We start from the raw sequence: 27,532 nt of genomic DNA, 5'->3' as shown, positions 1-27,532 counted from the left end.
TCCACATTGACTCTTTATTTAACATATCGTTGGAAGAAGTAAAAATTGATCCAAAACGTTTTAGTTTTTAAAAATTATTACTTTTATTATTGTGTAATGTCAGAAGGACTTTAACTGTTTTGCCAGTCAAATTAACTTTAATGAGTGCATATTGAAATATTACACTGTTGGGTGGCAAAAAATGTATCTCAAAATGCATCAGATTGATGCTTTAAAATATGGAATATTTAAAATTTACTTCTGGGGGAGCATGCCCCCGGACCCCCCTAGAGGGGTAATATCCTTCTCACCTTTTTCACCCCTGACCCGTTTTCATGCCTGCAGTTATTTAAACATAACGGCCTTGTCCCAGAGTTTATGAAAAGCTAAGCAATGTAAAGTTGTAATTGTGATGTGTAATGTAAGGACTTTAGCCCCCCCTCTTCCAAAAAAGTTTCAGGCTCAGGATGTTTTTTCACTTTAAGCCCTGGTATCCTGATAATGACTGAAGCCTGAAGAAACCAGAGGGTTCATTAGTTAAACTTTAGAATTAAGTTTATTAACATAAAAAATAGAATATAATTTAACAGTTAACTGTGCAAACATACTTTATCTGCCGTAACAAAACAGTACAAGTTATTAATGTAAATGCAAATGTAAATAAAACAAAAAGCTGTGACTACTATCACATTCATTTTGGCAGGGCAGCAAACATCTCAAGAAAAAAAATCTTTTGATCGCTTTTCATATGGGGCAATGGTCGCAAAAAACAACACGATTAATTGTTGTTTTTCAGCCCCGCTAACGCTGCTAACAGCATGAGAACCACTAGGACTTTGGACAAAACTTGTGGGCGGACTAACGTTAACATGGGCCCGCGTTTTCAAACTCTCGGTGTGGTCGCTGGGATGGTACCTTTTTCAAGTGATGGAAAAGATTTGTTGTTTCCTGTCTTGGTCGACACAGACCGACGGCATATTTTGCAGACCGTGTTAATCTGCGCTTCGTCACTTTTGAGATATCCAAACCACTTCCATATAATTGACGTTTTGTTACCTTTTTTGTCAACAATTTCCTCGGCTTTGGAGGATAACGCAAGTTCACTTTCGACGTCGCTTTCTTGACCATGCCCCTCGGTTCCACTTCCACTTATTTCTTCAATTTTCTTCACCGCCGGTAACTCATACAATGCTCTGTGTAGGCAATGGGCGTGTGCTTTGCAGGTACTTTGACGTCCAAGCCAAAAACTAGTTCTTCTATTGATGTTTTTTTGGCGGTTGGCAAACAACTTTTGTTGCGCATTACCGCCACCTACTGGAATGGAATGGCGTTTGTTTCTGCTGTGTGTTAGGCTGTTAGATCTATCTATTTCGAGTAAAATATGTCCAAGTTAATCATAGTTATCGACCCGAATTTTATCGCGATCCCATATCGAGATCGTTTTATCGCCCAGCCCTACTCACAGCTGCTACATATAGTGTTTTGACCTCGACAACCCAACTGCATTTTACCGCAAACTTGCGACTAGTTAACTTTCTAAAGAGGGCGCAATCGCTTGTTTTCTAAGAGTCGGGTCGGTGATTGTGAATGTGTGATTGTGTAAAGGTGTTCACGAGATAGATACCAACCTTTAGTGAACTTGTGAATCTCGCCAGACGCTGTGTGCACAGTGGGATCGATGGTGTTTTAAGCCTCCAACGTCGCCTTACAGGCACTAACCTTAAACCTAACCATTGCCACGGTGCCTGGAAGGTGATGTTTAGGGGCTTAAAAAAAAAACACCGCACGGTGGGAGGAGCTCTGTGTGTGCGTGCGTGTGCGTGTGTGAGCGAGACACAAGTGATAGAGAAACGGAGGAGAGCAGGGAAAGGAAATTCAATTCAATTCAATTCAATTTTATTTATAGTATCAAATCATAACATAAGTTATCTCGAGACACTTTACAGATAGAGTAGGTCTAGACCACACTCTATAATTTACAAAGCCCCAATGCAGACGAACATATTTTAAATAGCGTTTAAAAAAATAATAATAACAAAATGCAATGTGCGGCGGCTGGTTGATAGTGAGGCGGACCACCACACAATAGTCTGTGTGGGAAACACTGGTGTGTGTGTGTGTGTGTGTGTGTGTGTGTGTGTGTGTGTGTGTGTGTGTGTGTGTGTGTGTGTGTGTGTGTGTGTGTGTGTGTGTGTGTGTGTGTTGTTTTTCTAACAACAGCAGTGACCATAGTGCTAGTTTGTGTCTTTTAGTTCATAGCTTTAGCAGCAGACTGTTGTACGTCCTGCTGTTAGAATCCTCTACAGTGAAATACAGTCAGACTTTTACACCGTTTAGCTGTCAGCATTTAAACCGTTTAATCCATCTGCAAGCTAACGGTAGTCTAATAGCCGAGACACACACACCAGACGGCCGACCATCGACAGAAAAGCCAGTCGAAATGATCAGTCGGGTCCCCGAGGTCCACAAAACTGCCACGGAACCCACTGAGGCGACACCTACTTGAGAAACGTAATACGTCTCCATAGCAGCAGGCGGCGCTACTCTGTATTGTTGCCCAAGAAATGAAAACCGGCAGCTGATTGGACGAACGCATCACATGGGTTTGTTTTCCCCGGAAATTCAAAGCCAGACTGTCATGGCGGCCGTTCAGAATATGATCTCATATTGTACTAAAATAGTTCACTGGCTGATGACCTCTGTCCTGTTGCTAGCCCATTGAGGGACCTCAAATCCTCCTGATGCAAGAAGCTGCTGTAGCTTGTTGACCAACTGCTGGGCCTCTTCAACTAAAGGTGTAGACACATTTAGCCGACTGTTGACAGAAAACCCCGTCGATATGATCAGTCGCGTCCCCGAGGTCCAAAAACCTGCCACGGGACACACTCACCCGACACCAACTTGAGAAACGTAATACGTCTTGATAACAGCAGGCGGCGCTACTCTGTATTGTCGCCCAAGAAATGAAAATTGTTAGCCTAGCACCACCAAAGTTTTATGCTGTTAAACTATCTCAGGAATGTCTATACTGTGCACTGCACAGTGTTATTTTTGCACTACAACTTTTGAATTTTTTGAACAAGAGAGTTATGATGGTACTGTAAAAGAGTAAACAGGCTGGCCTTTCATTTTCTATAACAGTAAAATAATTTTATTTATTTTATTTTGTGTAAAGCAGAATATTTTTTGCTGTGCAAAACTATTGTTTAATAAATTATATTAAGATTTTTGTGGTATTTATTTGAGATACATTATGGTTTTTATTAAACAGAAAAATATTCGTTATATTAATCGTCCAATTAGTCGTTTAATAAATAATTGTTTACCCCCAGCCCTATATTTAATGTATGTCTGTCTGTGTTTCAGCTTTACCTCCAGACATTCTGGAAATGATTGTTGGTGAAGAGGAGCAGCAGGAGTGTAGCTCCAGTGTGGACCAGGAGGAGCCAGAGCCCCCCCCACACATTAAAGAGGAACAGGAGGAACTGTGGAGCAGTCAGGAGGGAGAGCAGCTTCAAGGGCTGGAGGAGGCTGATATCACCAAGTTCCCATTCACTCCTGTCACTGTGAAGAGTGAAGATGATGAAGAGAAAGCTCAGTCCTCACAGCTTCATCAAAGACAAACTCAACACATGGAAACAGAAGCTGATGGAGAGGACTGTGGAGGACCAGAACCAGTCAGGAACTCACATCCACTTTTACAACCAGAGACTGAAGACCAGACTGAAGACCCTTCTGAACCTGAGACTGATGACAGTGCTGATTGGAAGGAGACCAGAGAACCTCAGTCAGCTTTAAACTCTCTGAAACATGATTCAAGAAGTAAGAAAACATTCAGCTTCAAGTCACATCTGAAGAAACACATGAGAATCCACACAGGAGAAAAATCTTTCAGCTGCTCAGTTTGTAAAAAATCTTTTACACAGAGAGGAAGTTTAGGGTCACACATGAGAAAAGATTCAGCTGCAGTGTTTGTAACAAAAGATTTGCCTGGTGTTCTGATGTCAAAACACATAAATGTGTTGGTCCGATGAAAACAGAAGCTGATGGACAGGACTGTGGAGGACCAGAACCAGCCAGGAACTCACATCCACTGATCCTGAGACTGGTGACAGTGCTGATGGGAAGGAGACCAGAGAACCTCTGTCAGCTTTAAACTCTCTGACAAATAGTACCGGTAAGTCGTACGATGGAAAAAACTGTTAAGGGGCTCTGAGTGTGGGAAAAGACTTGGCTGCAAGACACTTAAGTCTTACACGGTTAAAAAGAAGATTCTGTTCTGCTGCAGCGTTTGTGACCAAAGCTTCACCTGGTACAAACAGCTCAGGAACCCTCAGTGTGTCGGCCGTCAGAGTCAAACTGAGGAGAACAGAGAGGCAGCTGAAGACACGGAATCAGAAGCTGATGGAGAGGACTGTGGAGGACCAGAACCACATCCACAGACACTTTCACAACCAGAGACTGAAGACTAGTCTGTCTCTGTCGATGGTATGAAATATAGCTGCTCTCAGTGTGGGAAAAGATTCAACAACAGGCCAAATCTGAAGGTGCACATGATCATTCACACGGAGGACAAGCCGCTCGGCTGCACACTTTGCGGAAGCCGATATTCGGAGAGTAAAAAGTTATTGTGTCACGTGAAACTCCACAAGAACAGCTGTTCAGGTTTTTCTGACCAAGACCAGATGTTTTGGGGAATATAAAAGGATCAACTTCCTGTAAGGGACAGGACAGCAACAAACACACGCAGTAACATTCACAAAGGAGCCGAAAGATGATTCCAACTTTCTGTCAGATGAGTGATGAGAGTTTAACAAGCTGTGTAACAATGAATCTGTATTTCAGAGCTGCAACTTGTGAGTTAATCTGAGATCGCAAATTTCTTTATATAGCACACATTTTTTGACGCGTGATTAACGGACGCACGTTCTGTGATTAGGGCCATACAGCTTCTCTATTATTTAATTATCTATTCACCTCAGTTATGTTTTGTATTCCCAGAAGTCACTTATCATTACCACAACTGTATATATTTTATTTTGTACATATATTTAACTAAACTGGATTGCTGTCTTCAATGTAAAAAGTAGAAGGTGAATTAGTAAGAATAGTTGGAATAAGGATAAAACATTGGCTAAGGTCCAAGCACAGAGAAGAGTTGATCTGAAAGCATTTTAAGTTATAAGCAGATCACTAGTTTCTTGTAATTTTACAGATAAGTTCACGTTACTGTATTGTGTAACAGTTAACTTCATATAATATTGGATGTGGCGTTTTCTTTTGCGGGGTGCAAATGTTCCACCAAAACAAGTTCCTTCCCGAGACTATTTAGCAGAGCCACCGTTGCTGCCTCCGGAGCTCAGCGCCGCCCAAGACCGTTGTGATTGGTTCAAAGAAATGCAAACCACCCAGAGCGTTGTTTTCACCTATACCAGAGGCCTGTACTACGAAGCAAGATTTGGCGTTAACGTGGTAACTTCAGGTTCAACCCAGGGTTTAGTGTATCACGATGGTGGATCATTTGTTACCTGGTTCAATCACCGTGATAACTTATGTTGGGGATTAGAGATCAACCGGTGTAAAAGCTCCGCCTACTGACCAGTTAATACTCGATTGATAACGGCGTCACCATTCTTAGAAGATCTGGTGGAGCTCGGTGCGCGGAGAGAGAGAGCAGCGCTCTTACGTATAGACTATTTTTCAGCTTGTTGAGCCGTGTGTTGCCAATGCCACACATCGGCTTGAATTATGTATTTATATTTTTTATTTGCTCTCGTGATCGCTTCCCACTGCCAGGGTTGCAACTGATAATATAATAGGCTAAAGCAACGACAGTTTATGGAAACCATAAGTGTAATTATGGTCAGATCTTGTGCCTGACTGATGGGTTGATGATAAGCGTTGTAATTTACGCATTTACAGCGTCGGCTATTTTTTTGCCAGCTTTCCTTCCTGTTTTAGTAAGCCGCGACTGTATTGCGTTTTGCCTGTAAAACTGTGTCTGTGTTCTTCATATTTATGTAGAATTATAGTTTGCTCTTCTTATGTAAAATATGTGGCTCCGGTAGATGTTTGCGATCGATCATGCTGTGCAATCACCGCCTCTTTTATGCGAACGTGCGCACCACTGGATTGTGAAACCCTGGACAGAAGCTGATGGAGAAGACTATGGAGGACCAGAATCAGCCAGGAACTCACATCCACATCCACTTTTACAACCAGAGACTAAAGACCAGACTGGAGACTCTTCTGAACCTGAGACTGATGACCGTGCTGATTGGAAGGAGACCAGAGAACCTCAGTCAGCTTTAAACTCTCTGAAACATGATTCAAGACGTAAGAAAACATTCAGCTGCTCTGAGTCTGGGAACAGATTTGGCCAAAGGGAATGAAGGTCTGAAGAGACACAAGATGACTCCCACAGGAGACAAACGATTGACCTGCAGTGTTTGTAACTAAAGATTTGCCTGGCGTACAACGCTCAAAAGTCATAGATGTGTTGGCTTTTTTAGAGAAAACCTTTCAAACAAGAAACTGATGATGATTGGAAGGAGACAAGATAACCTCAAGTCAGCTTTAAACTCTCTGAAAAATACTGAAGTCCTGGTAAGTCGTACGACTGATACTGCTGGGTAAAAACTGTTAAGGGGCTCTGAGTGTGGGAAAAGACTTGGCTGCAAGACACTTAAGTCTCGCACAGTCAACACTTAATTGGCAAGTTCTTTGACACAAATTACTTTAAATGCAAAGTTGCCATTGTTTGTGTTATGACAAATAAAATATTAACCAAAACAGCAATGTCTGTGTTATGACAATTTGACACTAAACTAGACAACAATAACGTGAGCCAAACCCGGAAAGAAAACCACCTATGGGTACTGGATTCCCAGTCATCAAACTGTTAAAACAGTTAGAAACAAACCTAAGTAGAGACGCAGGGATTACTAGTTTTCCGACAAGCTACAATGTAAGTTAATAGGACAATTGTGCAGCTTGTATTTACCTTCACAAAAGTGCTTGTTTTGCCGCTGACAGACTCAGATTATTATTCTAAGTGTCTGACAAAATTATGGAAAGGACTTCTAAGGAGGTCGACCTTTCTGTTAAAGAGTAAGATCCTTTTTTTAAACATTAAAACGTGGGATCATTTTCCAATCTATTTCTATTCCACAACATGTCTTCTTTCAGACTGGTACAAAGAACATTATTTTATATATTATAGTAGCATTAGATAATGCATCATTTACATATTTAAACAGACATTTCAGAGAACTTTGAATAGAAAAAAAATGTCTTAATGTCTGTAATCAGCTGGGGAAGTTTGATGGTGTTGAACAGCTGCTGTGTGTTTTAGAAACCAGCAGGTGTCTCTGTGTCTGAGCTTCATACGGCTTCAGACATCACTAACGGCAACATGTGAAGACAGAAAGCAGTCACTTTAATTCCAATTATCAAAGTGTTGTCAATCTGTCGTTTCTCAATATGCAACCACACAACCCTATAGCAGAAAACACCGTCAAAATCCCCCCCAAAAAACATTTGCCGATCAATCAATTGATCAAGTTACTATTCCATCATTTCCTTAATAAAATAATTTGGTCATGTATTCATTCTGTTACTGATATTTTAATTAGATATCTGATTCTAGCAGCGTTACAGCTGTAACATTATTTATTTAAACACAGAAGAGCTTAAATGTCGTTTAAGTGTAAGGTATTTTAATGTGTTACCTCTCAGCTGAAGGTTAACCCTCCTTCTGTTTTGTCTGTAAAGTATAAATGATCACCCCATTCTGTGTTACATCTTCTTAGCAAACATCATTCCAACCTATTACCACTAGTGTTACACTTATTTCTGGAATTCATGGTCAATAAACCTCATTAATATTAACTTATACCTACTTTCTGAGTTTAAAAAAAGCACAAATTATGAATTATTTTGACTAACAATTAAAATCAGAGGATGTGGAGTGGATCACAGACTGGTATATGTCAGCGTTTTAGTCAGGAAACTTTTGAAACCATTTCAATTTCTTTACAAATGCTATAAAGTTGAATAAAACCCCCACAATTCAATGAGAGTAGTGAGCCACTCCTTCATTTTACTTGCAAAATGCGTTGTATGGAACCATCCATGTTATTTTTGAGGCAATTTGGTTTTAAGTAACCTATATTTCTGATACAGAAACTTTGAAAACGGGTCAAATTTGACCCGAGGACAACAGGAGGGTTAAGAGGAAGTTACAGTAAACCATAGAGCTTTTATTGTGACGGGAAAAGCGGAAGTGGATAAAATGTTTTAACTGTGTTGTGGTTGAATGAAGAGAGCCGTGCAGTGCCGTCTTGTTTCCGGCATTGGACGCCCGTGTTTCTTTATTTTATAGTCAAACCTGAGTCTAGGCAACAGAAGAAACTCGCGGTTGCATTAGTAAACAAACGTCTGCCCGGAGGTTGTTGGTACGACCCGTAATACCGTCCGTCCCCGGAACTAACGTTAACTGTTTATGTGTCACATCGGTATGAATACGGCGGAGTAAAACGCGCTAGTGTTTAGAAAGAAACGTCCCAAGCTTCTGGATGTGGTTTTAAAAGCTGAAACAAAGCTACACAGAGCAGGTTTGTTTTCTTTTTTAATGTCGCAGGGAGTCGGTGCTAAAGCTAAGGTTAGCCGCTAGCAGCTAGCTCCTGCTAACGTGTTGTTGTTTGTATTTCCTGAAACAGGTCGCAGAGCCGCGAGGAACTTTAAAATGAAGTCTGAGAGGAAGCTGTCAGCGGACCAGGGGACAGGTGGGACACGTTTACATCTTAAATAGAAGCTATGTGTGTGTATACATGCATATAGAATCTATCTTTGTAGCCTATACATGGATATAGAAGCTGTATACATGTATATAGAAGCTATGTGTCTATACATGTGTATAGAAACTATGTGTGTATACATGTATATAGAAGCTATGTGTATATACATGTATATAGAAGCTTTAATCTTTGAGCAATGAAACGGAAAAAAAAATCATAAACAAAAATAATGTGTCCAAAAACCTCGAAAGAAGTGCCAAAAAATATTAATAAAAAAGTGACAAAAGTTGAAAACAACAAATGTAGAAAAAGAGACAAAAAAGTCAAAATAAGCAACAAAATCTGAAATTAAATGGTCACAATTGCTGAAAACGACAAAATGTTGGGGGAAAAAAAGCCAAAATGTTGGAAATATCTAAAAATATCCATGCGTTAAAACAACAGAAACAGCTGAAATCTTCCCTAGGGCATTATTAATCCTGCACACAAAGCTCATTAACTGACATAACAAGCATCAAATCACAACAAAGTCTGTAAGTATGTGTGCGTGGCTGTGTATTTTGCAGCTCAGTTTTTGTCAATGTAACCTATAGGGGTGCAACGGATCAAAAAACTCACGATTCGGATCGTTTCTCGGATCAGAGTCACGGATCGGATCATTTTTTGGATCAGCAAAAAAAAAAAGACAAGACAAATAAAAAATCCTGCCTCACTCACTGCATTTATTTGATTTTTGGCATTATCAGTTGTGACTGGGATATTACTAGTACTGGGCCTCTTTATCTTCCATTCCTCCACTGCTTGTGTCAGTACCTGCGCAAGATGAGTGCTTGTGTGACTCGTAGAGGGGGCGTGTCTGCAGCACCGGACTTCCCATCTCCCAGTGTGCTGTTATAAAGTGAGCGGTTATCGTCACATAGCTCTCCGTTCACATGGATGTCGTAACGTTGCTCAAGCACTTTCAGCATGTGTTTAAAGCCCTCGTTTTGCACAACCGAATATGGCCTCATGTCTGCACCTATAAACACACCGATAGCGTTTGTGATGGCTTTAGCCCGGTCTGATTGTGCAACAAGGGGCTGCTTAAATGCCGCGGTGATAAGAGGTTGTTGAGCAGCTTTCGTTTTCACTCCTGTCAGTGAAACACCGGGGTGATGTCGCTTCAAATGCGTGGCCATGCTTGATGTGTTTCCGCTGTCATATGGCTTTCTTGTTCCACAGTGCCTACACACCGTCACAGTTTTATCCACTAACCTCTTTCCTTCATCATTATATTTGACAGGGAAGCCAAAATGCTCCCTTACAGGGGATTTAAATGACGCGGGGCGTTCAAGCTCCTCCGTTCCTCCACTCACCATGACCACACTGTGTGTGGACTGAACATGCGCACAACTTTTTTTTTTCAGAAATCAATCCGCGGATCACGTGTGTGCCGAACCGAAGATATTTATTGGAACGGATTAATGACGATCCGTTGCACCACTAGTAACCTAGAAGTTATCCTCCGATGTTCCCGTTTACTACCCTGGAAATCCAGAGTTCTCGCGAGAGCACAATTTGAATTTGCTCAGCAAGTCACTCTGGCATTGACTAATGATGCTCATTAACTATGCTCTTGTAGCTGAGCTGCACCAATCACATTTGTGTATCTGATATAGGTGGGCCAGAGGCGAGCTAAACACATGACGACAGTTTAATTTACCAGTTAGCTCCGCTGGTAGCTAAGCGTATGGGTATACGCCCTGGATACGTCACCCTGTGTATTGTTATGATTGGTCGTAGTCTTATCCAATTGCGTGCAGTGAGATTTTTAAATGCGTGCTTGGTGCCGCCCCTCGAGTTGGGCCATTTTAATTACTCAGTGCCAGACCCTTAATCTTTCGGATTTGGGTCTGGATTTCCAGGCTACCCGTTTACATGCAGTCTTGTAAAACAGGATGTTTTTTTTAAAGTTTCCCAGCGGTGCAGGATGTGTTGGAGCGTGTGATAACAGCATCCCTCTTTCATTCTGCAGTAAAAACCCTGATGGAGACGCACGTTCTGAATGTGTGTATACATCTCCAAAGAATGCTTCTAAATCCTGAATATTATCGATGTATCGCACACATCTTAATCAGAAAATTCTAAATTCGGTAATGGACCTTATTCTGAACATCCAAACAGAATATGTTGTTCACATGACCCGTATCAAATGTATAATATTGTCATATTCAGAATGATAGTGTAATATAATTGAGCATGTAAACATAGTCGTCTCACTGTCCCTGTATATATGCACATGTAAAGGAGTAAATGTTGGCCAGCAGATGAAGTGCTCCTGTTCATTTGGCTTGCCGATTTCTGGTTCTGTGTTGCCCGGGGCCAGCGCCAGCTTGGGGACATGGGGCTTACCGGCAATTTCCACTGGATGCGGAACGTCTGCGGAACGTCTGCGGAACGTCTACGGAACGTCTGCGGAACGTCGACTGAGTCATTAGGTTTCCATTAAAGTCAATCTGTGTATTTCCACAGACTGCGGAACGTCTGCGTCCCGACTCCGTCCCAGTTCCGTCAGTCCGCAGCCCTCCGGAGCAGATACGCAGAGCTTCTATTTTTGACGGACGACGGAGAGCTCCGCAGCAATTCAGCACACGGCAGATAGTGCGGGACAGGAAGTCGAGCACAGAAACAAAATAAATATCCGGTTAATTTTCAAAATAAAATACACCGTGCTCACGGCAGATCATATTTCCCTGAACTACACCTTGAAAACACAGCTCAGAGTCGTTTCCCCTCTACTCCTCTGGATGGAAACAAACTGTTGTTGGTTTTGTGGTTCTATTCTACCTGAATTCGCGAGAACTTGTGGGTCCTTGTGACTACAGCTGTCAGTTACGGCCGCAGCCGTTCCGCAACAAATCCGGACCCGGTGGGTATTGACGGACGGCGGAGCACGCAGCAGACACGCAGCGGAGCCGGTCCGCAGCTGTTACGCATCCAGTGGAAATCCCCGGTCAGTTTACCCAAACGTGCGTCTTGCCCACAATCAGAAGTTTATAAAATGTATTCAGCCAATGGAAAAAATAGCACACAAAATACCAGCAGCGTTTCTAACTTGTGATTGGGTGGGCAGCCTCGACCCCGTCTTTACACAACTCTTTACAACTTTACTGCTACTTCATACTCATCAGCAAACGCACCTCCCTCTCTCTCTTTCCCTCTCTCTCCAACACTCACTCGTAAAAGAGATGGCTGGAGCAGCCACTGTGTGCGCATCACGCATAGTTTAAGTGTGTGTGTGTCTGTGTGTGTGCGCATTGAGTTAATAAGCATTATTATTAGCTATTTCTTCTACCTGCCCACCCTAATATAGCAGGCTAGAACCGGCCCTGGTGTTGAATCTACTCCGAAGTAGCAATGCAGGACGTGTGAATGCAGCCTAAAGCAGCCTTTAGAAACTTCAACAGGTTTGTGGTGAACCCTGGGCTTCGTCTTAGAGCTACGCTTCCTTCGGACTCACAATAGAAGCGTGTTAACTACTAACAAAAACTCAGATATATTTAGTCTACAGTCATTGAAGACAAACAAAATCAACATATCCTTCAATTTGAGGAACCGTCTTCTTAACATTGTTGCTGAATAATTTTCAGTGTTGGATTTTGCCACGTTTAATGGAATTGTAGATGCTAAATTGTAGAAATATTCACACTGTCTGTGTTTCAGCTTTACCTCAAGATGTTCTGGAAGTGATTGTTGGTGAAGAGGAGCAGCAGGAGTGTAGCGCCAGTGTGGACCAGCAGGAGCCAGAGCCCCCCCCACACATTAAAGAGGAACAGGAGGAACTGTGGAGCAGTCAGGAGGGAGAGCAGCTTCAACGGCTGGAGGAGGCTGATATCACCAAGTTCCCATTCACTCCTGTCCCTGTGAAGAGTGAAGATGATGAAGAGGAAGCTCAGTCCTCACAGCTTCATCAGAGACAAACTCAACACATGGAAACAGAAGGTAATGGTGACGTTTTGAAGAAGTGCCTCCATCAGGTTTGAGAAGTCATGTGATTGTGTGTTGATGTAATCACACAGCAAACGTTAACGCTTATAGACAAATAATCAGTTCAACTGTCTTCTGTTATCTGAGCCAGTGGAAGCATGTAGATGTTAAACAGAAGAGGCCCCAGAATGGAGCCTTGAAGAACTCCGCATTTCATTTTTGTCCGCTCAGATGTTTATCTATAGACACAAAGTAGTCCCTGTTCTTTAAGTAGGATTCCAGCCAGACCAGAAAATTAAATAAGAATGAGATAAGCCTCAGGTGAAATGAAATACCAGTTTTTTTACCACGTAAAGAGATTTGAAAAGAGACTGTGTACTATTGATGCTCTCTCTCTCTCTGTGTTTTCTGTAGATGTGCAGCAGCTGTTGGTGGTTAAAAAAGAGGTTCCCCCTGAGCAGCAGAAGTGTAGCTCCAGTGTGGACCAGCAGGAGCCAGAGCCCCCCCCACACATTAAAGAGGAACAGGAGGAACTGTGGAGCAGTCAGGAGGGAGAGCAGCTTCAAGGGCTGGAGGAGGCTGATATCACCAAGTTCCCATTCACTCCTGTCCCTGTGAAGAGTGAAGATGATGAAGAGGAAGGTAGGAACAACGTTAACAGGGTTTTTAGGGGAAAGAAAGGGGTAAAAAATCTGCAGAAGTCAAGAGCATAAAAGTTCAAGAGAGCCTGGTTTTTTATTTTATTTTAGGAGTGCACTGGGCATGAAGGTCTGGCTAGTCCACACAGCATTCATGGCTGGGAGAACGTTTGTGTGTGTGCTGAGCCCCAGTTAGTGCTGCTACAGTTCTAATCGGGAAAATAAATAACTGTGTTGGGACTATGCATGATCTGGCCATGCGGGAAGACAGTTGTACGTTGGACTGAGCGCAGGTAGGCCACAGAGCCATATGCAGGGTCTGAAATTAACACTCACCAGTTTCCAAATGCGGTCACATTTTCTGTTTGGCAAGCAAGTCTCAGTGGGCTATCTGCCACATGGCGAGTAAATGTTTGTACCAAAATGGTTCTGTTCAGCCTTAATTTTGGTAAAGCTGCAGCTAATTTCTGCTGTTCCTCTGTTGTCTACATGTCCGTTAGACAGCGTTTACCTCATGCTAATTAATTAGGTCGTAAGTGGCGATTTTTGGCAGCCAGTCTTCCAAAACAAAGCGGCAATTTGCGAGTTCAAACCTTTTCTCGGCCAACAGAAGGATGTAAATGGACTGCATTTCCATTGCCCTTTTCTAGTCCTTTCACTCACATTCATACACTTTGAGATTGGACTGCAGGGCCTGGGATCGAACCACAAACTTTGTGATTGTTAAGGCCCTGACACTCCAACCCATGATCTGAAATGAAGACAGATTCAGCAACTGCATGGGCTGTTTCTCACTTAAAAAGTTTCTGTGAACTATTTTCAGTGTTTCCCACAGATTAGAAAGCAATTTGTGGCGGGACACACACACACACACACACACACACACACACACACACACACACACACACACACACACATACACACACACGCTGTTGTTGTTGTCCTCCTGTCCTACTTCAATGCCTAAAGAAATCTCTCTCGCTCTCCCTGACCCCGTCTTTCACTGGTTGAAGCCTGAAAGTGACAAAAGAAAATGAATATTAATTTGGCCATTACAAAAGAGTAAATTAAATGATATTTTCTTTGGGACATAGGCCTCTCACATAACCCTATATGTGACCCTGAATATGGCACTTAAAAATTCCTGGCCAGAAACACAAGTCTATCAACATGCTCTTGCTTTAGTGATGCACGGTGGCTTGTCACAATGTTGCCCCCTGTACTGAACAGCCAAGTCAATTGTATTGAAATGTGGAAATGACCTTACCATAGCTAGAGTTATGCCAGTCATCTCGTCTGTCAGTCTCGCTCTAACTGTGGCTTTCTTCTCCGCACTGATGTAGTTCATCTTGAACCTAGGATCGAGGGTTGTGGGCGTGTCGAGTAGATCCTGAGTTTGGGGATCACTGTACTTCTCTTGCAGATATTTCAGGATGTTTGACTTGATTGATTTTGTGAATTCTGTGGCATCCTCTTGCACAGCCAAAACAGAGGTTTTGAAAAGATGGAGAACCGGTTTCACAGAGGAAATGCTGACCTATAGTTCTCCAGAGAGGGCATCGGTGAATTCAGCCAGAGGACTTAGGGTGTTGTTCATTGCCTCAAGGACTTCTATGTCCTGCCATGTGGGCACTAGGTGTCTAACCTTTCGATCATTGAGGACCTGTGAAATGGCTGGAAGCTGTTCTAGGATCCTCTGAATCATCTCTTGCCTTGTTCCCCATCTTGTTGGGCATTCTGTTTTCAGTTGATGCTCAGGGAGTTTGAGCTCTTTCTGGACGATGGCAAGGTTTCTCCTCCGTAGCCAGCTATGACTGAAAGTGCTCACAATCTTTCTGCAAAGGCCTATGACACGGTCAATTCGTGGATCTTTCATGGCATTTTCTAGAAGAAAAATGCAACAAATCTGAATGAGTACAACACAAACTATTAGTCTGTAGTATCACAAATAACTATTTTTATTTGTAGTAGTAGTATGCCCTACAGTACAAGGGCTAACTTGGTGTGTCACACACACACACACACACACACACACTTCAGTCCCTGTGCCAAGATCTCACCTTTGTGGTCGTCGGGAAAAAAAGCAGTCTGTAGGCACTTGCTCTTCATGGTGAAATCAGTCGCTATGAAGTGGACAGTTAGGCTCGTGTACGGTTCCATTGTTCGGCTGGACCATAAATCCGTCGTTGCTGAAAAATATTCCGCTTCCTGCACTTCTGCCTCGACTACAGTCCGCACTTTCTTGTACATATCTGGCAGCGCAACGTATGAAAAATAGTTGCGGGATGGTATTGAGTAGCGTTTGCCCAATGTATGGCTCATCTTTTGAAATCTGTCACGTTCTATGTTGTATATTGGAACCATATCTTTTGCTAGATGGTAAGCAATGGCTTCTGTTATTTCCTTACTCCTGCTGGAGTTATGTGCGTATGGCGTTGCATTGTGCAAGGTGTCCGTAATAGATGTCTGCTTTTTTGGATGACTTTCGGACCTCTTGCCTTGTATGGCTTCATCATATTGCACTTTGTGGTGACGTTTGAGGTGCTGGTAAAGATTTGTGGGGTTACCTTGCGGTGCTGCAACAAGGGCAAAGCAGGTCTTGCAAATCACATCAGACTGACCATCGTCTTCTTGCTTGAATCCAAAATGCTTCCACACCACCGAATGCGAGCCTTTTTTCGGAACAAGTTCAGTTTGAGACTGAGTGGTTGGCTGATTCTCGTCACTAGTACCTGGGTTTTCATCAATATCCATTTTGTTTATTTCCAAACTACCCCGCTCGCTCGACGAGTGAAACATGTGACTAAAACATGCTTTGTCATTGGCTGAGGGTGAAGCCCTGAACTTTGTGAGAGCTGTCCTTTCAAAATAAAGGCCGAATTTATTTATTTATAATTTTTTTTTAAATCAAAGTCATTTAAAAATTAAATTGGGAATCGAGATCACGATTTTATAACGATTTATCGTGCAGGCCTAGCACAATCGCTTGCTTGCTAAGAGTCGGGTCGGTGATTGTGTAAAGGTGTTAACGAGATAGATACCAACCTTTCATGAACTTGTGAATTTTGCCAGCCGTCTTCTCTCCTTTATGGAGACAGACGCTGTGTGCACGGTAGGCTCGATGGTGTTTTAAGCCTCCAACGTCGCCTTACAGGCAGCTAACCCTTACCTTAACCCTAACTATAACCATTGCCGCGATGTTTGGGGCTAAAAACACCAAACGCCGCACGGTGGGAGGAGCTGTGTGTGTGTGTATGTGAGCGAGACAGAAGTGACAGAGAGACGGAGGAGAGTAGGGAAAGAAATGCTGCTGAATGAACATGTTTTAAATAGCGTTTAAAAAAAAAAAAGTTCACGAAATGCAACGTGTGGGGGCCGGTGTTGATAGTGCGGCGCACCGCCACACATTAGTCTATGTGTGGGAAACACTGATTTTCATAAAATATGAGAACGTATTCCGAAAGAGCTGCCATTATGGTCACTTTTTTGACCAACTCGGGTAGGCAGTCAATCCGACTGCCTTTTCTGCCAAAGGTCGGCCGTCGGGTTGGTGTGTCAGAGCCTTTAGGCAAATGCTCTACCGCCTGTCGAGCGACAATGTGATGTCAAAATGACGTAGATCTCGCTAGCGCTCCAGGATTTAAAGTGCCAGAGGTCGTGCACCACACTTTTTCAGCGGAACAAAAGCGGAAACAGGAAGCATTAGGGGTGGTACGGTTCACAAAACCCACGGTTCGGTTCGTATCACGGTTTTAGGGTCACGGTTTCATTGTTTTATTTCATCATAGGTAACGTGAAATCCAAAATGTTCCCACACACCAGACTATAAACGACGCTGGCGCATCCTCCAGCTCTGGGCAGCCTCTCTCCCACTGGACATTTCTGCAGGTGACGTGACCTGCAGCAGCGGCAACCCACTCCACTTGAGGAGCGGTCGGCTCGGTGTCTCTCAAAATCTGACGAAAATCTTTTAAACTGACCTTTGTCGATCTGAAATGAAGACAGATTCAGCCACTGCATGGCCTATTTCTCGCTTAAAATGTTTTCAGAAACACGTTTCGGTAAACTATTTTAGTACAATATGAGATCGTATTCTGAACGAGCCGCCATGATAGTCTGGCTTTGAAATTTGGGACCAGCCAGATCCATGTGACGCAATCGTCCAATCAGCTGCCATGGGTTGCGTTTGTCACGCCCATCCCGCTCGTCATTTCCAGTTAGTGTTTTAACATTGGTGTCGAAAGTGGGCACTACGGCAGTAAGAGGTTAGTGCAGCTTAACAGTGTACTGACGAACCGTGCGGTACACACACGCTCCGAACCGAGACTAGCGAACCGAGCGGTTCGGGTGTTTTTTCATGAACCGTACCACCCCTAGGAAGCATGGATGAGTTCGAGGGCAACCTGATGCCAGGACTCTGAGCGACTGCAAGTCTCTCTTGTAAACGTACTGGGTTAAGATGAGTTCTTTTATGGTGAACCTGGGGTAGGCATGGGTGGCTGGCGGATTCTGCAGGAGAGACTTTTGGTCATAATGACTAAAGGTCAGGGGTGTGAATTGAGGGGGAGACCACAGATAGCTGTTGTCAGTGGGGGTTCGGTTACTGAAGCGTATTTTATCTGTTCTTAATTTTTGTATTGCTTTTAACTGCTATTTATGTTTTATGTAAAGCACTTTGAATTGCCCTGTTGCTGAAATGTGCTATACAAATAAAGCTGCCTTGCCTGTCTGACTTAATGGGTTGGAGCAACGGAATGACTGGGCGGACAATGCTGATGGTTTACCCAGGTGGTCCTCTTATAGATTTGTTGCATACTGTGCTGTGTGCAGATATCTAGGAGTTGTAATGGTTTGCATGTTGCTGACAAAACTCATTTCATAGTCTCTAAGGTAAAGGATGTTGTAACTGCTGCTTTGGACGTGCTGATTCTGGTAAGGCCCCACTGTATATCAAACTAGGCTGCATTCTGAGATGTGGGCAATAGTTCACTTCCGGCTCGAAGGACCAATTATTGAATAGGTTTTCACGTAGGACTGTATAGGTGATGGTTACTAGGGCTGGGGCGGTATGGATTTTTTCTTATCGTGGTTGAAAAGCAAGAAATTCCCGCGGTAGTGCGGTATACCACAACCCCCTTACGAGAGTAGGGTAAGTTAGAGCGAGAATGGTGGGGTGCCTTAAAGCAGGGTGTCTGCGGGGTTTTAAAAAGTATTAAACGGTAGTAAATCAAATTTGTAAAAATTAAGGCCATTAAAAGGTGTTAATCGCCATTTTACGAGGTATTAATTTTTTTAATAATTTTTTTGCAAACTATGAGTTGTCCACTTGTGTCTATTTAAGTTGATCTTTTAAAGTTTGTGTGATATTATATCCTATCCCGCATCGGCCTATCTTAGCCTGACAAGCCAGACCCACATCAAGATGTTGGGTCTGGGAACTCCCCATTGGCAGGGCTCAATCCGAGGTGCGGGATAAACGGTTGTCTTTTAAATTCCCTCTGCACACTACAACCAAGCAGAGCAACGAAGAAGATAGCAGAGCTAGCTGATAGATTAAATTGTTGCCGAATCCGGTCAGTAAAACTACTAACACATCTTCCTTTTTTAGGAATGACTTCACTGCTGTTCTTTCTTTTCTCAAAGAAAAGCTTAACTCCAAGTCTTCCAGAGTCACGGCCGAAGCCGATTCCAAAGACCGCTGTTAGCCAGCAGCAGCTCTTCTTTGTTTAAAAGTTGTTTGTATCTCACAAACATGAACAGAGATCCTGAATGGTGCATCACACCTGAAGAGTATAGTGCAAACATTGTTAAGGATCACGCCGACTTATTGGGACTTTAGCTTATTCACCGTAACCCCCAGAGTTAGCCAAGTCCATACATACCCGTGCATGTTGTAACTCTGTCTGACTATGGCGTTAAATATGTTTCACATTCCTGAGCGAGTAATTGTATGTTTTGAGCACAGAGAACTATGTTTTGCAAGCACATTACATTGCATTTTGAACAGAAATTTACACTCGCAAAAAAATTATTTAGTTTGAGTAAACAAAAACCTATTTCATGCACAATAAATGTATTTGCATGTCTTTCTCTGCTTGCAGGTAGAAGCGGTTGCGCTCTGGTCCTGTCTCCCTCGCTCTCAACCTCTTCTCTCTGCGCGCTCAACTCTAGACACGCTCGCTCAGATTTCCACAGCGTTACAAGTGTGCCACAAAACCAACCAATCGCAGAATCAAAAGGTCAATTCTGATTGGCTGTTTGTCTCCAATTAGATTGCAATATCAGGAAACAAAAATCTAGGAGGAACAATCTTTTTCGGTCAACACCTGTTGGTACAGCAAATACTGACTACAGTGGAGCTGTTCGACTAATGTTACTGGATTAAAACATATTTTGGTCAGTATTTTGTATTATTGACTTAGCTATATCACAGAAATGTCTTAATATTTGTGTGTACTATAATGCTGTTGTTTTGTTTGACTCATATCTCCTTGTGTGTCAAACGTTAGTTTGATCCATCCTTCACAAGCAATCTAGTTAGCTCACACACAGCAGCCGACATGTCATCTGAACAGGCCTCGCAGCACTGTAACTAGCTATAAGTTAGGTATCGCAATGCGAGACTGAACAGCAGTAGGCCTGTCACACTATAGCCACATGTAAGTAGTTTTTAATACTTTGGTTACATTACCGTATTTTATTAACTTGAATATAGTTATAAGCTAATATAGCAACCTATATTAGCTTGCTAATTTATCTAAAAAAACAGAGACGTTAGCTAACTACTGCCAAGATATGGTTTCACTAGAATCCAGAGAGGTGTTATAGACTCGTCAAGTGTTGTCATGTGTTTACACTGTCTTAAAATGAAACCATATCTTGGCAGTAACGTTAGTTAGCTACTGCTTTTTGACATAAATTAGCAAGCTAGCTAACGTTAGCAACGGATAGCTACTTTGCAAGTCAATAAAATATAGCCTTGGCAAACAGAATTAAGGTTAATAAAACACAATATCTATGTAACCAGTATTACAAACTTCTTTTAAGTGTCTGTATTGTAACATTTTAGGTGTGTTCGGATGAATATGTTGGATGCATAGACATTATCCATGCTGGGCTAATGTTAGATTGCTTGTGAAGGATGATGTTAGTCACACACGGAGATACAGTGCCTTGCGAAAGTATTCGGCCCCCTTGAACTTTTCGACCTTTTGCCACATTTCAGGCCTCAAACATAAAGATATAAAACTGTAATTTTTTGTGAAGAATCAACAACAAGTGGGACACAATCATGAAGTGGAACGAAATTTATTGGATATTTCAAACCTTTTAAACAAATAAAAAACTGAAATATTGGGCGTGCAAAATTATTCAGCCCCCTTAAGTGAATACTTTGTAGCGCCACCTTTTGCTGCGATTACAGCTGTAAGTCGCTTGGGGTATGTCTCTATCAGTTTTGCACATCGAGAGACTGACATTTTTGCCCATTCCTCCTTGCAAAACAGCTCGAGCTCAGTGAGGTTGGATGGAGAGCGTTTGTGAACAGCAGTTTTCAGTTCTTTCCACAGATTCTCGATTGGATTCAGGTCTGGACTTTGACTTGGCCATTCTAACACCTGGATATGTTTATTTGTGAACCATTCCATTGTAGATTTTGCTTTATGTTTTGGATCATTGTCTTGTTGGAAGACAAATCTCCGTCCCAGACTCAGGTCTTTTGCAGACTCCATCAGGTTTTCTTCCAGAATGGTCCTGTATTTGGCTCCATCCATCTTCCCATCAATTTTAACCATCTTCCCTGTCCCTGCTGAAGAAAAAGCAGGCCCAAACCATGATTCTGCCACCACCATGTTTGACAGTGGGGATGGTGTGTTCAGGGTGATGAGCTGTGTTGCTTTTACGCCAAACATAACGTTTTCACATTGTTGCCAAAAAGTTTGATTTTGGTTTCATCTGACCACAGCACCTTCTTCCACATGTTTGGTGTGTCTCCCAGGTGGCTTTTGGCAAACTTTAAACAACACTTTTATGGATATCTTTAAGAAATGGCTTTCTTCTTGCCACTCTTCCATAAAGGCCAGATTTGTGCAGTATACGACTGATTGTTGTCCTATGGACAGAGTCTCCCACCTCAGCTGTAGATCTCTGCAGTTCATCCAGAGTGATCATGGGCCTCTTGGCTGCATCTCTGATCAGTCTTCTCATTGTATGAGCTGAAAGTTTAGAGGGACGGCCGGGTTTTCTAGATTTGTAGTGGTCTGATACTCCTTCCATTTCAATATTATCGCTTGCACAGTGCTCCTTGGGATGTTTAAAGCTTGGGAAATCTTTTTGTATCCACATCCGGCTTTAAACTTCTCCACAACAGTATCTCGGACCTGCCTGGTGTGTTCCTTGTTCTTCATGATGCTCTCTGCGCTTTACACGGACCTCTGAGACTATCACAGAGCAGGTGCATTTATACGGAGACTTGATTACACACAGCTGGATTCTATTTATCATCATTAGTCATTTAGGTCAACATTGGATCATTCAGAGATCCTCACTGAACTTCTGGAGAGAGTTTGCTGCACTGAAAGTAAAGGGGCTGAATAATTTTGCACGCCCACTTTTTCAGTTTTTTATTTGTTAAAAAAGTTTGAAATAGCCAATGAATTTCGTTCCACTTCATAATTGGGACCCACTTGTTGTTGATTCTTCACAAAAAATTACAGTTTTATATCTTTATGTTTGAGGCCTGAAATGTGGCAAAAGGTCGAAACGTTCAAGGGGGCCGAATACTTTCGCAAGGCACTGTATGTAAATCAAACAACGGTATTGTGATTAACACAACTATTAAGGCATGTCTGTAATATACCGGTCGGTCAATAATATAAAATACTGTAGATCAGTGCTTTCCAACCCTTCGGGTCTGAGGTTCCCCCACATCCCTGTCATATAAACTCACATACCCTGCCTTATCAATTCCCAATGTGTTCACACTAACATATTAAAGTGAATATTCTCACATTTTCATGCAATTGAACTGTAGACATTTAGGTTGGCTTTGTCAGAAATTCTACTAGCTAGGCCTTTTAATTGAAGTGTGGTTAATGTTTCAAAAGTCATCCATTACTTTTAGCTAATCATTTCAACTGTTAGCTAAGTCAGTAGGCCACTTTTAGCTGTTTATTTCTACCATTGAGTACTTCGCTATATGTTTAAACATATGTGTTGAGCTGTTTTAGCTGATATATTGTTTTAAATCAATCATAATTAAATTATTATTTTGATTAGTTAAGCTGCTCCCCAAATTTTTCCAAATACCCACTGGCTACAGCAGAGATACCCCTTGCTGGGGAATCACTGCAGGTGTTGTGTCAAAGACTGTTTCCCTGTAGATATGTCTTTCCTGCTACTTGCGATCTAATTGGAGACGGAACAGCCAATCAGAATTGACCTTTTGATTCTGCGATTGGTTGGTTTTGTGGCACACTTGTAACGCTGTGAAAATCTGAGCGAGCGTGTCTAGAGTTGAGTGCGCAGAGAGAAGAGGTTGAGAGCGAGGGAGACAGGACCGGAGCGCAGCAGTGTCTACCTGCGAGCAGAGAAAGACATGCAAATACATTTATTGTGCAGGAAATAGGTTTTTGTTTACTCAAACTTAATTAGTTTTTGTGAGTGTTAATTTCTGTTCAAAATGCAATGTAATGTGCTTGCAAAATATAGTTCTCTGTGCTCAAAACATACAATTACTCGCTCAGGAATGTGACACATATATAACGCCATATCTGACACCCCCACCTCTAGCTTAGCCTAGCACAGATCCTGGAGGTTGGTGTTGTGATTTGTATAGTCACAGGGTGTGCAGATTGCAGATGAGACACAGGTGTGGGTGGTTGCAGATTCTCCCGCCTTGCTTCATCGCCAGGCAACCAGACAGGGTACGTTCAGGAACTCATGGAAAACACAGATTCAAAGCCGGAAAACAGGAACTCAGAAGGCGGGATTCCTGACAATTTGTTTTTCTCCGTTATTTTATCCTGTCTTAGATTATCAGTTGAAAATATGTGCTATATTTGACTTATTCTGTCTTAGATGATCAGTTGAAAACACATAGTCAAACAAAACTACTTAGTTGAAATCACGTCGTTGTTATGCCTCTTAATGTGACTTTATGTAACTTTCAGTTCGTGTTGATTCTAGTGGCCGCTTTGGACACAAGTGGTAGTGTTTTTACCACATCTGCTGTGGTAAAGGTCTTTTCTTTACGGTGCTTTATTGCCCACTGTATTACTGAGTTAGTGCTACCGGGAGGTCATATAGTCACGATGAATGTTTTGCTCCAATAGAAAATCATTAATTTACAATAGGAGAATATATTACAGATGCATTGTTGCATTTCAAGTGTTGCTTTCGGTAACTTAGCCTACTTACCTGAGGGCCTATTTGGGGTGGGTTTGGAATCATATACAATCCTGTAATTGTCTCCATCTGTTTAAAGCCCCACTGAAGTTGACTCATGTTTTTGCCTCTTGGCATTTTCCCTTTTTTTACAATAAAGGCAGAAATGCCCAAAAAATCGTAAAAAAAACAAAACTATATATAGTCACTTTAGTTACCGACTGCGCCACTTTGTGCTCAACAGCGCAGTTGCATTATTTCACCACAAGAGGGCCCTATTATGTCAGTCAACAGCCTTTCCAACAGTTCCCAAGGCTTAAAAGGAAGACTAGTAGTGTAGATGTAACCAAAGTAACTGACTGAACAACCAGTATTTTTATAACAATCACAATTCAGGTGATAAGATACAGTTCCACAACATTTCTCTCTGTGTTTCCTGCAGATGTTCAGCAGCTGTTGGTGGTTAAAGAAGAGGTTCCCCCTGAGCAGCAGGAGTGTAGCTCCAGCGTGGACCAGCAGGAGCCAGAGCCCCCCCCACACATTAAAGAGGAACAGGATGAACTGTGGAGCCGTCAGGAGGGAGAGCAGCTTCAAGGGCTGGAGGAGGCTGATATCACCAAGTTCCCATTCACTCCTGTCCCTGTGAAGAGTGAAGATGATGAAGAGGAAGCTCAGTCCTCACAGCTTCATCAAAGACAAACTCAACACATGGAAACAGAAGCTGATGGAGAGGACTGTGGAGGACCAGAACCAGCCAGGAACTCACATCCACTTTTACAACCAGAGACTGAAGACCAGACTGGAGACTCTTCTGAACCTGAGACTGATGACAGTGCTGATTGGAAGGAGACCAGAGAACCTCAGTCAGCTTTAAACTCTCTGAAACATGATTCAACATGTAAGAAAACATTCAGCTGCTCTGAGTGTGGGAAAAGATTTGGCTTCAAGACATATCTTAAGAGACATATGAGAACTCACACAGGAGAGAAACCTTTTAGCTGCTCTGAGTGTGGTAGAGCTTTCTCTGATAGTGGAAACCTGAAGAAACACTTGAGAACTCACACAGGCGAAAAACCTTTCAGCTGTTTAGTTTGTAAGAAAACGTTTTTAATGTCTAGAAATTTACGGAGACACATGAGAATCCACACAGGAGAAAAGCCTTATAGCTGCAGTGTTTGTAATATATCTTTTTCACGGAGTGAATATTTACAGAAACACATGAGAGTCCACACAGGAGAGAAGCATTTTAGCTGCTCAGTCTGTAGGAAATATTTTTCACTGAATGGAAAGTTACAAAAACACATGAGAATCCACACAGGAGAAAAACCTTTCAGCTGCTCAGTTTGTAATAAATCTTTTACACGGAGTGAAAATTTACGGTCACACATAAAATCTCACACAGGAGAGAAGCCTTTCAGCTGCTCAATTTGTAAGAAATCTTTTACACAGAGAAGAAGTTTACGATCACACATGGCAGTCCACACAGGAGAGAAAAGATTCAGCTGCAGTGTTTGTAACAAAAGATTTGCCTGGCGTTCTGATGTCAAAACACATACATGTGTTGGTCAGATGGAAACAGAAGCTGATGGAGAGGACTGTGGAGGACCAGAACCAGCCAGGAACTCACATCCACTTTTACAACCAGAGACTGAAGACCAGACTGGAGACTCTTCTGAACCTGAGACTGATGACAGTGCTGATTGGAAGGAGACCAGAGAACCTCAGTCAGCTTTAAATGCTCTGAAACACGATTCATCATGTAAGAAAACATTCAGCTGCTCTGAGTGTGGGAAAATATTTGGCTTCAAGACATATCTTAAGAGACATATGAGAATCCACACAGGAGAGAAACCTTTTAGCTGCTCTGAGTGTGGTAGAGCTTTCTCTGATAGTGGAAACCTGAAGAAACACATGAGAACTCACACAGGAGAAAAACCTTTCAGCTGTTTAGTTTGTAAGAAAACGTTTTTAATGTCTAGAAATTTACGGTTACACATGAGAATCCACACAGGAGAGAAACCTTTTAGCTGCTCAGTTTGTAAGAAATCTTTTACACAGAGTGGACATTTACAAAAACACATTAGAATCCACACACATCTTTTACACGGAGTGAAAATTTACGGTCACTCATAAAAACTCACACAGGAAAGAAGCCTTTCAGCTGCTCAGTATAAGAAATCTTTTACATGAAGAGGAAGTTTACGGCCACACATGACACTCCACACAGGAGAGAAAAGATTCAGCTGCAGTGTTTGTAACAAAAGATTTGCCCGGAGTTCTGATGTCAAAACCCCTCTAACGTCAGATGCAGCAGCAGTGGGTCAGTGGACCGCTAACGTTAGACCCAACAGCAGTGGGCAGGCCTGCAAACTCCTCACCTTTCGGTGAAATTAGCCGTTTTGAAACCAAAATGGGTCACCTACGTGATTTGTGCAGATCCAATGAGAAAAATATTTGGGGGGGTACTAGTTGAGACTAGAGGCCATTAGAGCTGTTCTTCTCAAAGCCCAGGAACATCAAGGGCCCTATTTTAATGATCTAAGTGCACGGCCAAATCCACTTTTGCTAGTTTGACGGCGGAAAAAAGGGTCCATGCACCGTGCGCATGGTTCTACAGGGTTGTCCTTAGTGTCTTCATTAATCATAGGTGTGTTTTGGGCGTAACATGCAATCAACCAATCAGAGTGTCATCTCCCATTCGCTTTAACAGCCAGGCACGTTTGGACCTTAGAGCATTGCTATTATGATGGTGGATTTGCACCGTAATATTTTTATTTGTAAACTTCTGCATGTGTGTGTGCTGCTGTGCATCCCTGTGTGTGTAACAAGCATAGTGTGCACACGCTGTGCACGAGTCTAGGAGTACAAAAGCTGCCCAGCTTTATGCAAATGAATCCGTTGAACGCGACTATCCAGTAGAAGTAGACGAAAATCTTTCAAACTGACCTTTGTTTCTCGCTTAAAATGTTTTCAGAAACACGTTTTAACTATTTTCATAAAATACTAGATCGTATTCTCAATGAGCCGCCTTGACACTGTTGAAATTCTTGAGTAGCCAGACCCACCTCACGCATTCGTCCAATCAGCTGCTGGTCAGTGGCGTGGAGTAAGTAAGTAAGTAAAGTTTATTTGTATAGCATCTTTCACAGATAAAATGCAATACAACACAAGAAGTCACAATACAAGCAAATTGAAATATAAACAGAAAACATGAACAACCATAAAACCCACTCAACTAAGTAAAAGCCTGGTTGAACAGCAGAGTCTCCAGCTGCTTTTTAAAAGATTCGACAGAATCCACACAACGTAGCGAGAGAGGCAAGTCATTCCACAGCCTAGGTGTGACTGCTTGGAATGACCAATCCCCTCTAGTTTTAAAATGAGTATGAAGAGATGTATGAAGGAACTTGACCTTGCAAGGCTCTGAAAGTAATGACCAGGATTTTAAATTGAATTCTATGCTGGACTGGTAACCAGTGAAGTGCTGCTAAAACAGGTATGATGTGTACTCTTTTAATGTGCATTGTAATGGCAAAATTACATTAAGCATAATTCCTTGTATTCTCATTTTTCTTTTGTGCTTTGCATCTTCTCACAATATTGAAAGAGACTTTATCTTTCCCACATGTTGATTCTGATTCTGCTTAACTAACTTGGAGACGAATGCGTATGGGCTTTGTTTGAACCGATAAAGGTACAACGCCACAGTAAACTATCTTTCTCTGCCTATTCAGTTTTTCCCAGGCCAGTTGAGATGTAACTGTGGGG

At 42.3% G+C, this 27,532-nt stretch overlaps 1 protein-coding gene and 1 long non-coding RNA gene across 3 annotated transcripts in view; both read left to right on the top strand.

Annotated features, from left to right (window-relative positions):
• Nucleotides 1-27,532, top strand: part of LOC120558537 (zinc finger protein 239-like) — a 360,504-nt gene that overhangs the window by 85,956 nt on the left and 247,016 nt on the right. The window lies entirely within an intron of this gene.
• LOC120559426 lies at nt 3,975-12,616 on the top strand. 2 transcript variants are annotated; one of them, XR_005639267.1, is made up of 3 exons: nt 3,975-6,585; nt 8,700-8,765; nt 12,480-12,616. It is a non-coding gene; the product is annotated as an uncharacterized LOC120559426 (long non-coding RNA). The 2 variants fall into 2 exon arrangements; XR_005639266.1 differs by lacking the exon at nt 3,975-6,585 and adding an exon at nt 7,212-8,594.

This window comes from Perca fluviatilis, chromosome 5, assembly GCF_010015445.1.
Source record: "Perca fluviatilis chromosome 5, GENO_Pfluv_1.0, whole genome shotgun sequence".
Lineage (NCBI taxonomy): Eukaryota > Metazoa > Chordata > Actinopteri > Perciformes > Percidae > Perca > Perca fluviatilis.
The sequence above is the reverse complement of the archived record's forward strand: the minus strand, read 5'-3'. Positions and strand labels throughout refer to the sequence as shown.